This window comes from Pungitius pungitius, chromosome 6 (assembly GCF_949316345.1).
Source record: "Pungitius pungitius chromosome 6, fPunPun2.1, whole genome shotgun sequence".
Lineage (NCBI taxonomy): Eukaryota > Metazoa > Chordata > Actinopteri > Perciformes > Gasterosteidae > Pungitius > Pungitius pungitius.
This window is the reverse complement of record NC_084905.1, coordinates 11,021,617-11,032,761: the sequence shown is the minus strand read 5'-3', so window position 1 is coordinate 11,032,761 and position 11,145 is coordinate 11,021,617. Positions and strand designations below refer to the sequence as shown.

Sequence of the window (11,145 nt, the reverse complement as noted above, 5' to 3'; positions counted from 1 at the left end):
TCTTCCAGGGGGCGCAATGGAGGCAATTTTTCACTTTTGATCCAAAACTGCACATCAGGTCTGTAAAGGTCATCACGTAGAATACTCACAGAGGTTTTCAAGAGTTTTGGAGTGTGCCGAGGCTCAGAAGATGTGCTTGAACTTTCATGCGGAGATAGCGTCGTCACAGCAACAAAGTTGGTCCAAAACTCCCAATTCTCACTGTGAGCCATCGTCACAGTCTTACGTCTTATATTCCCAGATTTGAAGTTGATCAGATTAAAGGGCTAGGAAATGGACATGTAAATGTACAAACTTTGCATTGACCTAAGCCAATAGGTGGCGCTATACTTTTTCGAAAATCACTGCATGGCATTACTTAAAGGCCTACACAAGCATCATGAATATACATTTATAGCCAGAAATATCAATGTTCCTTGGAGTTATACCATTTTCCGTTCTGGAAAAAAATCTTCCAAAATTGTCCAAACTGCACGCACGCTCACGCCCAGGTAGTTTTATGAAAACTCTTGATTTTAATAACTTTTGACCCCAAGGGTGTCAGGAACCAGTTGCCAGATTTTGAAATGGATCGGATTTAAACTCTCGGAGGAGTTCGTTCGTTTGTAAATGCAAAAATTGAAGGAAATGGCCAAAAATACACAGAATCACCACAGCGCCCCCTAATGTTCAAATATTCTGGGAAAATTTGGGGATGTTCTAGGACTCAATGTGAACATGTCCTCAAAATTTGGTGAAAATGACGGTTAGAAAAAAAAAAAGTTATAGGCCTTTGAATTTTCAGGACACAAACCTACAAACTTCATTGGTCCATAACTTTATTGAAAAATGAGATATCAACATTCTTTCAATAACTTTTGATCGCATCGAGCCAACGATCATTTTGCCGAAGATTTCGTAAGAATCGGACCAAGCGTCTGGGAGGAGTTCGCAAAAACGTGTTTTTCACAAAATTCAAAATGGCGGCCATAAAACGGTAGGCGCATTTGCATACCATAATTTTTTTTGTGTACAGCACATCCAAGAGAACTTGTGTGAAAAGGTTTCAAGTCGATCGGTAAAAGTAAAAAAAAAAATTAACATTGCGGCCACTTTGGGGGGCGCTAGAGAGATCTTTTTTTTCTCCTCTAATTGCGGGACCCCAATCATACGTCAATTTTGCGCACTTCTGATGCGCGTGCAAAAATTCAAGAGTTTTTGAACATGATGAAGTCCCCGAAAGTGCGTTCGAAGTGGCGAAATAATAAAAAGAAGAAGAAGAATTCTTGCAATTTCAATAGGGCTTTCGCCCGACTTGCAGTCGGCTCAGGCCCTAATTAAAGCTGCAAGCAGCGATGAACGGGCCTTCGCCTATTCTCGCACGTCGGGGTGGGGCGGCGGTCGGCCGGGCTCGCGGGTCAAAAAAGACTAAAGAGACTAAACAAATCATTCTCGGGGCTGCCATTCAAACCCGAATCTGCGGCCTCGCGAACGGAATCCACCGACGCCGGGCTGTTGCCCCGCTGCAAAAGACCTGCAGAGTAATCATTACGGGTCTCGGGCACGATGACCACGATAACAAAAAGATGCATTCCTGTAAAATAAAGGTAGAGTCTGAAGCGCAAGAATCACAGCAAACGCTCGTCTCGTTCTCCAGTTTGCGTCCGTATAATTGATTCAACACACGTACAGTTTACATCCAGTGCATTTTTCTTGTCCTGTATATCTTATAGACGCAGTCTCAATCAAGGTTAATTCACACCTTGGTTTAGTCGAGGTAGAAGGACGACAGCTAACCCCACCTCTTTTGCTCCATCAAGATATGTTAACTTTTTAACCAAACCCGCTGGATGACGAAGTGGCTGTCTTCCTGAAGAGAGCTTTGCTGAATGAAATAATTAATAATACATTGACTAAGATACACTCTTCCTCCAGGGCTTAATATATCGGTAAGTTCAGTTTGAATCAGTTAAGCCATGTAGAAACTTTGCATTGACCCAAGTCATTAAAATTAAAAAAGTTCCAAGCCATCCAGGCCTATATGTCGTCAAGACAATTGAGTAGTTGTCCAACAGAGTTATCCTTTTTTGTTTTAAGATAAAAACCATAGCTGTTATTACTGCCTAATATAGTTCCAATTGACCAACTACATGAGACATTTCCACACCATATTGACCGTGCAATCTCTTCTTCAAACTCCGTTTGAAAGAAGACCACTGGCTGAAAAACAAAAAATAAAAGAAATGGGACCGGACCAGCCACAAATTAACATCAGACAGCAGGTGAAAGACAAGGAAGCGTCGTACACTAGAGGCTTTTCGCGGACATGGTACACTAGGAAGCCGTGGCTAACCGGCTGTGGAGTAACTAACTCGCTGTTTTGCTTCCCTTGTTTGCTTTTTAAAACCGCAGCGACCGATCGAGTCTGGTGTGAAAACGGTGTTCAGGACATGAAACATTTCATCTCATCTGCTACTCCAAGCACTCACCATCTCATCTGCTCCTCCAAGCACTCAGCATCTTATCTGCTCCTCCAAGCACTCAGCATCTCCTCTGCTCCTCCAGGCACTCAGCATCTCCTCTGCTCCTCCAGAGATGCTGTTGTGTCCCTGGAGGAGCAGAGGAGATGCTGTTGTGTCTCTGGAGGAGCAGAGGAGATGCTGTTGTGTCCCTGGAGGTGCAGAGGAGATGCTGTTGTGTCCCTGGAGGAGCAGAGGAGATGCTGTTGTGTCTCTGGAGGAGTTTTATGTTTTTTTTGTGTGTCTGTCTTAGAGGTGGTTTGCTGTACGATTTATGTGAACACTGGAGACAATGTAAATAATTTTTATTGACTTGCTCACCATTACAATTGGTAATGCACAGTCTTCTTCATCTAGTGGTTACTCCATGTAATAACAGCGACTATTTGCCTCTTTGTGTATATTGAATATTGACGCAAATTACAGCAATTATAAGTTCACCTTGTATGACTTGGTTTCCTAATATGATGTGTATGACTTGGTATGACCTTGTCTTTGAAAGAACAATATTTGAAATCTACAAGGACATTCTAAATTCATAATAATTACATTAGATGCTATTTGTTTTTAAGTCGTTACTTTGGTGTTAATGTAATAAATAAACGGCAGAAATCTCCCTCAGCCCCCCCTACTTTTTCCATCACCAGCCGCCACTGCTTAACAGTAACCCGTAATATCACAAAACGTGTTTGCATCTCCACCCGTATGTTGCTTCCCAACGGAGCCACCAGCTCACTGTGATTACGCAATACAAAATGGCGGAGAGTGCGATCTTTGGGGACTATATTTTGCAGCATTGTTCAATAAACACAATTGAAGTCACATCAGGAGTCTAATTAATTAAGAAAGGGCGATGTACAAAGTGCAAAACATGAATAGCGGTTACTTTGAACAGAAATACATTACGTTAGAGCTGGCAAACGCCAGGTCACTCACGTCTCCCCCTCCAGCTCCACACATACGGCAGCTGTGCCCAGCACGAGTGTGACACAGCTGCTCTAAGTGTACAGTTATTTAAAAACCTCAGCAAGGAGAGTTACCTGAATCATTTTGTCCGTTAGATCAGCCGGACACGCGTTTAAAAAAAGAAGTAACAAAAAAAAAAGTATGATTTCGTCGGGACTCGATCTCACGACCATAGGATCGGGGGGCGGTCTCTTACCAGGAGAGCTAAACCCTCTGATGGCTTTGAGAATTCGAAAACTCACTGAAATAGGATTGGTCACTCTCCGCCAAAAATTCAGGTAATATTCACACTAAAAAAATTATAACTGCCTTCCTGTTTGTTTTAGAGAAAATTCCTCAGAGACTTTTTTAAGTCTCCCTTTAATACATTTGGTAAAAAATCAGCGGACTTGTCGGTCAAACAGGGTGCGGGCGGGGCTTCGTCAAAATCTTCCAGGGGGCGCAATGGAGGCAATTTTTCACTTTTGATCCAAAACTGCACATCAGGTCTGTAAAGGTCATCACGTAGGATACTCACAGAGGTTTTCAAGAGTTTTGGAGTGTGCCGAGGCTCAGAAGATGTGCTTGAACTTTCATGCGAATATGGCGACGTCACAGCCACAAAGTTGGTCCAAAACTCCCAATTCTCACTGTGAGCCATCGTCACAGTCTTACGTCTTATATTCCCAGATTTGAAGTTGATCAGATTAAAGGGCTGGGAAATGGACATGTAAATGTACAAACTTTGCATTGACCTAAGCCAATAGGTGGCGCTATACTTTTTCGAAAATCACTGCATGGCATTACTTAAAGGCCTACACAAGCATCATGAATATACATTTATAGCCAGAAATATCAATGTTCCTTGGAGTTATACCATTTTACATTTTGGAAAAAAATCGTCAAAAATTGTCCAAACTGCACGCAAGCTCACGCCCAGGTGGTTTTATGAAAACTCTTGATTTTAATAACTTTTGACCCCAAGGCTGTCAGGAACCAGTTGCCAAATTTTGAAATGGATCGGATTTAAACTCTCGGAGGAGTTCGTTCGTTTGTAAATGCAAAAATTGAAGGAAATGGCCAAAAATACACAGAATCACCACAGCGCCCCCTAATGTTCAAATATTCTGGGAAAATTTGGGGATGTTCTAGGACTCATTGTGAACATGTCCTCAAAATTTGGTGAAAATGACGGTTAGAAAAAAAAAAAGTTATAGGCCTTTGAACTTTCAGGACACAAACCTACAAACTTCATTGGTCCATAACTTTATTGAAAAATGAGATATCAACATTCTTTCAATAACTTTTGATCGCATCGAGCCAACGATCATTTTGCCGAAGATTTCGTAAGAATCGGACCAAGCGTCTGGGAGGAGTTCGCAAAAACGTGTTTTTCACAAAATTCAAAATGGCGGCCATAAAACGGTAGGCGCATTTGCATACCATAATTTTTTTTGTGTACAGCACATCCAAGAGAACCTGTGTGAAAAGGTTCCAAGTCGATCGGTAAAAGTAAAAAAAAAAATTAACATTGCGGCCACTTTGGGGGGCGCTAGAGAGTTCTTTTTTCTCTCCTCTAATTGCGGGACCCGAATCATACGTCAATTTTGCGCACTTCTGATGCGCGTGCAAAAATTCAAGAGTTTTTGAACATGATGAAGTCCCCGAAAGTGCGTTCGAAGTGGCGAAATAATAATAATAATTAAAGCTGCAAGCAGCGATGAACGGGCCTTCGCCCCCTTGCACGTCGGGGTGGGGCGGCGGTCGGCCGGGCGCGCGGGTCAAAAAGAGACTAAGGAGACAAAATAAATCACTCTCGGGGCCGGCATTCAAACCTTACTCTGTGGTCTCATGAACGGAATCCACCAAGACAAGGCTACTGCCGAGCTGCAAAAGGCCTGCAAAAAGTTGACAAGTCACATCAGGAGTCTTAATAAATAGGTTGAGGCGATGTACAAAGTGCAAAACCGAAATAGAGGTGAAAAAAAATGATCTTCCGCACCTGGAATCGAACCCGCATCTCCAGCGCCGGGGGCCGAGTGCTCTACAGATGTGCTATCTGCTCTGATACAATGTAGTAATTCGAAACGTCCCTCAAATAGGATTGGTGACTCTCTTGCAAAATTACAGGGAGTGTTCACACTAAAAAAAATTATAGCTGACTTCCTGTTTGTTTTAGAGCATAGTCGTCAGAGACTTTTGCTTCAGTGAGCAGAGCAGAGACAGTTTATGGAGATCGCAGAGTAAACGTGTTTGCATCTCCACCAGTATGTGGCAGAATACGAGTATTTAAACCATAGATGTAATTATATTAAAGTGTCTGTTAGCTGCCCCGCTACCACAAGCGCCCCACGTCAGCTGTTCGCATTAACTCAGCATGTACCGAACCATATTCTCATGTAAAAAAACTAAACATGACAAATTAAATCACTGCTCCTGCATACTGAACAAATATTACATCCTGGATTCATTAAATACATTTTAAGTCACATCAGGAGTCTTAATAAATAGGTTGAGGCGATGTACAAAGTGCAAAACCGAAATAGAGGTGAAAATAAAAAGATCTGCCGTGCTGGGAATCGAACCCACATCTCCAGCGCTGGGGGCCGAGCGCTCTGCAGATGAGCTATCTGCTCTGATACAATTTAGTGGTTTGAAACGTCCTTCAAATAGGATTGGTGACTCTCTTGCAATACTACAGGGAATATTCACACTAATATGGTTATAACTGACTTCCTGTTTGTTTTAGAGCATAGTCGTCAGAGACTTTATTTGAAGTCTCACTTTAATACAATTGTTAAAAAAATCACCACAATTGTAGGTCAAACATGGTGCCGGCGCCGCTTCGTCGAAAACTTCCAGGGGGCGCAATGGAGGGATTTCTTAGCATTTGATCCAAAACTCTACATCAGGTCTGTAAAGGTCATCACCTAGGACACTCAATGAGCTTTCCAAGAGTTTTGGAGTTTGCCAAGGCTCAGAAGATGTGCTTGAACTTTCATGCGAAGATGACGTCGTCACAGCAAGAAAGTTGGTCCAAAACTCCCAATTCTCACTGTGAGCCATCGTCACAGTCTTACGTCTTATATTCCCAGATTTGAAGTTGATCAGATTAAAGGGCTAGGAAATGGACATGTAAATGTAGAAACTTTGCATTGACGTAAGCCAATAGGTGGCGCTATACTTTTTCGAAAATCTTTTCATGGCAATACTTATAGGCCTACACAAGCATCATGAATTAAAATTTCTAGCCAGAAATATCAATGTTCCTTGGAGTTATACCATTTTACATATTTGAGGAAAATCGTCAAAAATCGTCCAAACTGCACGCAAGCTCACGCCCAGGTAGTTTTATGAAAACTCTTGATTTTAATAACTTTTGACCCCAAGGGGGTCAGGATCAACTGGCCCGATTTTGAAATCGATCGGATTTAAACTCTCGGAGGAGTTCGTTCGTTTGTAAAACCAAAATACGGTGGAAATTGCGAAAAAAAGGCCAAAATACAGTAAATCACCATAGCGCCCCCTAATGTTCGATTTTATTTTAATTCTCAGGGGAAGTTCTACAACCCAATGTGAACATGTCCTAAAGATTTGGTGGCGACAGGCCTTTTACTTTTTAAGTTATTGGTCTTTCCTTTTTAGGCCACACCCCCGACAACTTGATTGGTCCATCAATTAAAAACCCAATGAGATATCAACAAGCTTTTAATAACTTTTGATGGCATTGAGCCAATGATCATTTTGGTGAAGATTTCGTCAAAATCGGACCAAGCGTCTGGGAGGAGTTCGCAAAAACGTGTTTTTCACAAAATTCAAAATGGCGGCCATAAAACGGTAGGCGCATTTGCATACCATGATTGACTTTTTTGTAGAGCCCATCCAAGAGCACCTGTGTGCAAAATTTCAAGTCAATCCGTAAAAGTGGACAAAAATGTCCCCAGAGGCAGCACTTTAGGGGGCGCTAGAGAGCACTTCTTTTCATCGCCAAATTGCGCGACCCCAAGAATATATAAATTTTTCGCACTTCTGAAGCGCATGCAAAAATTCAAGAGTTTTTGAACATGGCAAAGGCCCCAAAAGTGCGATTGAAGTGGTGAAATAATAAGAATAATAATAAGAAGAATTCTTGCAATTTCAATAGGGCTTTCGCCCGACTTTCAGTCGGCTCAGGCCCTAATTAAAGCTGCAAGCAGCGATGAACGGGCCTTCGCCTATTCTCGCACGTCGGGGTGGGGCGGCGGTCGGCCGGGCTCGCGGGTCAAAAAAGACTAAAGAGACTAAACAAATCACTCTCGGGGCTGCCATTCAAACCCGAATCTGCGGCCTCGCGAACGGAATCCACCGACGCCGGGCTGTTGCCCCGCTGCAAAAGACCTGCGGAGTAATTGTTACAAGTCTCGGGCACGATGACCACAATAAGTATCACAGCAACACTTGTCTCGTTCTCCAGTTTGCGTCTGTATAATTGATTCAACACATATACACATCCAGTGCATTTTTCTTGTCCTGTATATCTTAGATATTATAAATGCAGTCTCATTTAAGGTTAATTCCCAGAAATATCCACCTGTAATTACCTTAGCTGTTATTACGGCCTACTATAGTTCCCATTGACCAACTACATAAGGGATATTTCCACACCATGTTGACTATGATAAACGTATACAACTCTTATTCACATATGGACATTGCAATTTAGAATGTATATTCATTAACTCAGCATGTACCAAACCATATTGTCATGTAAAAAAACCAAAACATGACCAAACATGACTAAATAAATCACTGCCCTTGCATACTGAACAAATATTGCATTCTGGATTCATTTTAAGTCACATGAGGAGTCTTGTGCATGCCAAGAATCAAACCCTGGTTTACTGCGCCAGGGGCCAACGCTCTGCAGATGACCTATATGGTCCAATACAATTTCACAATCGAAACGTCACTCAAATAGGATTGGTGCCTCTCTTGCAAAAATACAGCGAATTTTAATACTTAAATGACAGCTAAAGGAGAAAATAAAACGCAGTAGGTCACATAAGTTCTGTCGGATGTTCAAGTTGCCCAGAAGGATGAGCGGCGAGCTGTCATCTGGAAGTTGTAACTCTTCCATTCGTTGTAGAAGTAAATAACTTCTTCTCTGGAAGGATAATTTTCCGCTGTGGTCCAGTCAACTTTGCCATGATTGTGACGCCAACCTGTGCCGTGTGCTGGAAGAAAAAAAGAAGGCCAAATTATTACATCGATATGTAATGGAATGCTGTTGTAAGAACACAGGAAGAAGGCTTTTACATTACATGTCATTTAGCTGACGCTTTTATCCAAAGCGACGTACAATAAGTGCATTTCCACATAGAGATACAAACTCAGAAGAACAAGTAACAAGAAAGTACATTTTTCATTAACTAAGCAGTTTCAAAACATGTTAAAGATAAGTGGCATTATAAGTACAATTTAAGTGCTACCATTTGTTAGTGCTACGGTTTGCTAGTGTTTTAGTCAAGGTAGAGTCTAAAAAGGTGTGTCTTGAGTTTTCGACGGAAGATGGAGAGGCTCTCTGCAGTCCTGATGTCATCAGAGAGCTCGTTCCACCATCTGGGAGCCAGGACAGCAAAGAGTCGCGATCTCGTCGAGTGCTTTTCTCTCAGTGAGGGAGGAACAAGCAGCGTGGCAGATGCAGATCGGAGTGTGTGGGTTGGGATGTAGGGTTTAACCATGTCCCGGATGTAGACTGGTCCCGATCCATTCACAGCGTGGTACGTCAGTACCAATGCTTTGAACTGGATGCGGGGAGCCACTAGTAACCAATGAAGAGAACGGAGAAGCGGTGTGGTGTGGGAGTATTTCAGAAGGTTGAAGACCAGTCGAGCTGCTGCATTCTGGATGAGCTGCAGTGGTCGTATGGCGGTAGCAGGGAGACCCGCCAGCAGAGAGTTACAGTAGTCGAGGCGAGAGATGACAAGAGCCTGAATCTGTACCTGCGCCGCCTTCTGAGTGAGAAGGGGTCGTATTCTCCTGATGTTAACGGTGTTCGCCAAAGTTAACAGTCAGGTCCTGAGTGGGCGAGTTTTTTCCAGGGAAGAGAAGTAGTTCAGTCTTGTCGGGGTTGATCTTCAGGTGATGGGCGGACATCCACTGGGAGATGTCAGTCAGACATGCAGAGATCCGTGCCGCCACCTGAGTGTCCGAGTCGGGGAAGGAGAGAATTAGTTGGGTGTCTGTGTTTTACAATTATGCAGACAGAACAAAATATACATAAAGAAATGCTTTCCCACCTCGCTGGAGTTGAAAGCCACGTGTCCAATGTGCCATTCCCATTGATGGTGGCATGACTTTGCACGTGGCATCTGAAAGTATTTGAGCACCAACATGTATTATCAGAATACGATTAGGGCTGTCAACAGATTATAGACAATTAACTAGTTAATCACACATTTTGTAAAACATTTATCTTGATAACAATATTTTTTTCTCTTATATTAACTGTTTACAGTTTAGTAATTTGTTGTTTCAACTCCATAATGAGCTTGACGTGTGTATATTATTTCATTGGAATGAGGGGCATATTAATCATATCATTTAATGTTAGATTCATGCTCATTGTGAAGGAAATAAATATATAACATTGAAAAGCATTGAAGACGCACATTACATTACGTGTCATTTAGCTGACGCTTTTAAACAACAAAGTAGTTAGTTAGCTGCTGCGAGTAGTAGTGTGTAAATAAAGTGATTCAATCGGGCCAAGTTATTTAGGGCACACGGAAACGTAAACAAAGTGGCGCTAATAGCGTGAAGAGGGGTCTTTTATTCCCGTGAAGCTACCGTAGTTAGCTTTACAGGAACAAAATACGTATGCTAGTTGATGTTCTTCAAGCATAGCATAGGCTGCCCTGGGCTGTGCTAAATAGTGCACAGCAGCCACAGCCGGCAGTAAACTCAAATTAGTGTGACAAATCTGCTCTAAAGTGTAGTTATTTAAGTCAATAACCTCAGCAAATAGAGTAATCTGAACCACTTTGTTCGTTAGATCAGCCGGAGACGCGGAAAAAAAGAGATGTTTGTGACGGGACGTCCCTTAAGCAGCTAATAGCACCGAATTAGTGTTAGCATGTTTACAGTATCCCCGCTATTTAAGTGGGTAAGACTGAAGAACGCACAAGGAAAAAGCCATCACTCACCTACCAAAGCGTTTCCACTTGGTTTAGTCCGTTTGGATTTAAGCATAGGTGTGTAGCTAGCAGTTTAAAATATAAAATACGGACTTGATACGAGCTGCAGCTGTTCAACGCCGGGGCTTCAATGGCGACCTCTCGCGATAACAGCATTAACTCACGCGACACTACGAGCCGCCCTCTACTCTGCGCATGTCCGTCAACAAAGACTGCTGGGTAATTGAGTTCTTTAACGTAACAGTTCCCCGTAACATCTAGTAAAATCCCAAAACGTGTTTGCATCTCCACCCGTATGTGGCAGAATACGTGTATTTAAATTCAGATGTAAATATATTGAACTGTCCGTGTTATTTTTCTAGGTTAGATGTGTCAAACTCGCGACACGCTGGCGAACGGCTGCACCGTCCAGACCGTACCGGGCTGCAACGCCAGCTCCTCCCTCCAGCTCCACACATATGGCAGCTGTGCCCAGCAGCCGTATGTGGCTGAAACGAGTGTGACACAGCTGCTCTAACGTGTACAGT

General features: G+C 42.7%; 1 long non-coding RNA gene across 1 annotated transcript; it reads right to left on the bottom strand.

Annotated features, from left to right (window-relative positions):
• Positions 1–7,675: 7,675 nt before the first annotated feature.
• On the bottom strand, positions 7,676–10,742 carry LOC134131251 (uncharacterized). The gene is made up of 3 exons (XR_009956647.1): positions 10,628–10,742; positions 9,722–9,793; positions 7,676–9,623 (listed from the first exon to the last, which is right to left on the bottom strand). It is a non-coding gene; the product is annotated as an uncharacterized LOC134131251 (long non-coding RNA).
• Between the last annotated feature and the right edge of the window lie 403 nt (positions 10,743–11,145).